This window comes from Rousettus aegyptiacus, unplaced genomic scaffold (assembly GCF_014176215.1).
Source record: "Rousettus aegyptiacus isolate mRouAeg1 unplaced genomic scaffold, mRouAeg1.p scaffold_m13_p_7, whole genome shotgun sequence".
In the NCBI taxonomy this organism is placed as follows: domain Eukaryota; kingdom Metazoa; phylum Chordata; class Mammalia; order Chiroptera; family Pteropodidae; genus Rousettus; species Rousettus aegyptiacus.
In genome coordinates, this window is record NW_023416310.1 from 109,826,350 (window position 1) to 109,830,200 (window position 3,851).

Genomic DNA, 3,851 nt, shown 5'->3' on the forward strand with positions numbered 1-3,851 from the left:
GGTCTGAGGGAATCAGCCTGACTCACCCAATCTGTAGAATGCCTGGGGCAGTTGTTGCTGGATGCCAGTCCCAGATAGCAGCAGGTCTTGCTGTGATCTGGGTCTTCTGCAGGAGCTCACAACAGTTACCAAATTTGCAGGAAGACTGAGGGCTATATTGAGCTGACTGCCACTGTTTCTCTAAAACCCTGCCCCACTCTACCCATAAATTGCCCTGGGGGCCCATTGACAGTGAACTGCCACAGCCCTGTCCTTCTCTTCCCCTGATCACCTAAACCACGCAGGCAACAAACTTTGGCTGGCACAGGGTGAGCACAACACAGAAATCAAAGGCGGGCAGACATGTGCTGCCTGCAAGAGTTGCAGTATTGTGTCCGGGGAGCACAGAGGTCTGTTGGACTGTCCCTGACAGCAGCTGGTCTCACTGTGATCTGTGTCTACAGTGGAAACGCCCGGCACAGAAGTTGCAGCAAAACCGATACTGTATTGGCCAAATGGACCTTGCCTCTATAGGATCCCACTTCATCCAAGCCGCTATGTGCCTTAAAGCCCATTGACAAACAGCCTCTTGTACCCTCCTTGGCTCTGGGGTTGAGCAGTTAACGCAAGAAACAGACCTTGGCTAACATAGTGAGTGCATTTTGAAGAACAGTTGTGAACAGAACACTGATACCTGTACAGGTTACAATATCTCTTAAGGGGATTGCAGGGGTCGGTACTGGCCTGATGGCCCTTGACTCCTTGAGCTCCTGTCCCATCCAGTACACAAAGTGCCCACTGCACAGCGAAAGGCAGCTGCCCCTGCTCTGGGATAGTGCATTTAGGCCCAAGGTGGGCAGTGGTTGACTTTGCTATGAGTAAAAACTTGTACAGTGAGAAGCAGAGACAGCATGGGCAAATAAACTGATACTTCAGTGGCAGGGGGAAATTTACTCACTAGACCCAGGAGAGTCCCAGGATACCTAAGACACCCAACATGCATATCACCCAGAGGCTCATCCAGTTTCAGAGACTTATAGGCATCTGGTAGGCAGTATCAGACCTTGAGGAGCACTGGTCCCTCTGCTAAAATGCCACAGGTCAGAGATGAGGATAACCGAGAGCTGCCTATAGCGTTGTCTCTTCAATTTACTTATAAATCCAGCATAGACAACAATCATCAGCAGATCGCTTTGTACTTCTCACTGGGTAGCCCTTAGCATTCAAAGGCAGTGGCTGACCTTGGCCTACTGGGGAGCCCCTCTCAAAGAGTCACAAAATCAATGCATCTAGAGGTGGGTACCAGACTACAACGGAGCAACTCCTGACTAGCTCCAGAAGTGATACTCTGGATAAAGGATAGTTGCAGCAAGTACGCAAGCCTACTAGGGCATATCCCACTCAGTGGAGTCAGCCCCCAAACAAGAACTCTTATCTTGAGGGTGCAGCCAATTCCCACAATTAGTCAGCCTGAATGTTAATCCTACAGATTTACTAACAAGAAAAAAGACTTGGTGACAACATAAAATCACACACAACCCACACAAAGGTCATGTCCAGAGCTCCTGGTACAAGGGATCACTGGGCCACACAGGACACCTTCTGCATTAGGCCATCTGGCCAATGCTGAGAGATGAAATATTCCTAGACACCTAGAAGCAAACACAGAGAGGCTAATAAAATGAGAAAACAAAGAAACATGCCACACATGAAATAACAAGAGAAAACTCCAGAAAATAACCTAAATGAAATGGAGGCAAGCAAACTACCAGAGACAGAGTTCAGAATAATGGTTATAAAGATGCTCAATGAACTTATAGGGAGAATGGATGAGCACAGTGAGAACCTCAACAGAGAGATAGTAAACATTAAAAAGGACATAGAAAGCATAAGAAAAAAAAAGACAGAAATGACGAATATAGTAACTGAAATGAAGAATACACTAGAAGGATTCAATAGTAGATTGGATGAAGCAGAAGATCGAATCAGCGAATTGGAAAACACGGTAGCTGAATACACCCAATCAGAACAGCAGAAAGAAAAAAAAATTTTTAAATTAGAGTAGTTTAAGAGACCTCTGGGACAACATTCGGATTTGTAGAAACCCGAATCGTAGGAGTACCTGAAGAGGAAGAGAGAGAGCAAGGGATTGAGATTCTATTTGAAGAAATAATGACAGAAAACTTCCCTAACCTGGCAAAGGAATTAGACATACAAATTCAGGAATAACAAAGAACGCCAAACAAGAGGAATTCAAACCTACACCAAGACACATCATAATTAAAATGCCAAAGGAAATGGACAAAGAGAGAATCTTAAAAGTAGCAACAGAAAGGAACTGGTTACCTACAAGGGTACCCCTATAAGAATGTCTGCAGACTTTTCAATAAAAACTTTGCAGCCAGAAGAAATATTCGAAGTTATGAAAAACAAGAATCTACAGCCACGGATACTCTACCCAGCAAGGCTTTCAAGTAAAATGGAAAATGAGATAAAGAACTTCCCAGACAGAAAAAAAGCTTAAGGAATTCATCACCAACAAGCCAGCATTACAAGAAATGTTAGAGTCCTCTGTAAAAAGAGAAGGGGTAAAAATTAAAATAGAATAAAGAAATATGAATAATAAAGTGGCAGTAACAAGATACCTATCAGTAATCACTTTAAATGTAAATGGATTAAATGCTCCAATCAAAATATATAGCATAACCAAATAGATAAGGAAACAACACCCATGCATGTGCTGTCTACAAGAGACCCACTTCAGATCAAACGACACCCACAAACTAAAAGTAGATAAATGGAAAAAGATATTTCATGCGAATGGAAATGAAAAAAAAAAAAAGCCAGGGTAGCAATACCAATATCAGATTAAATAGACTTTAAAAGAAACGCTATAATAAGAGACAAAAAAAAGGGTATTACTTAATAACAAAGGGATCGATAAATCAAGAGGACATAACTCTAGTAAACATATACACACTCAACATAGGAGCACCTACATACACAAAGAAATTATTGACTGACATAAAAGGAGAGATCAATAGTAATATACTCATAGTAGGAGACTTTAACACCCCATTGACACCAATGGACAGATCTTCCAGGCAAAGAATCAACAAGGCAACAATGGGCCTAAAAGACACCCTAGAACGAATGGACGTAATAGATATTTTCAGAGCATTTTATCCCAAAGCAGAAAAATATACATTCTTCTCAAATGCACATAGAATATTTTCAAAGATAGACCACATTTTAGGACACAAATCAAGTCTCAATAAATTTAAGAAGATCGAAATCATATCAACCATCTTCTCTGATCACAATGGTATAAAACTAGAAATCAACTACAAGAAAAAAGCTGGAAAATACACAAACACTTGGAGGCTAAATAACATGCTACTAAACAATGAATGGGTTACTAATGAGATAAAAGAAGAAATTAAAAGATACCTAGAGACAAATGAAAATGAAAACACAATGACACAAAATCTATGGGACACAGAGAAAGCAGTCTTAATAGGGAAATTCATAGCAATACAGGCATACCTCAAGAAACATGGAAAACCTCAAATAAACGATCTAACCTTACAATTAAAAGAACTAGAAAAAGAACAGCAAACAAAGCCCAAAGTGAATAGAAAGAAGGAAATATTAAAAATCAGAGCAGAAATAAATGAAATAGAGTCCAAAAAAACAATACAGAAGATTAATATTACCAAGAGATGATTCTTTGAAAGGATAAACAAAGTTGACAGACCCTCAGCCAGACTTATCAAGTAAAAATAAGAGAGAACTCCAGTAAATAAAATCAGAAATAAAAGAGGAGAAATAACCACGGACTCCACAGAAATACAATGGATCCTAAGAAAATA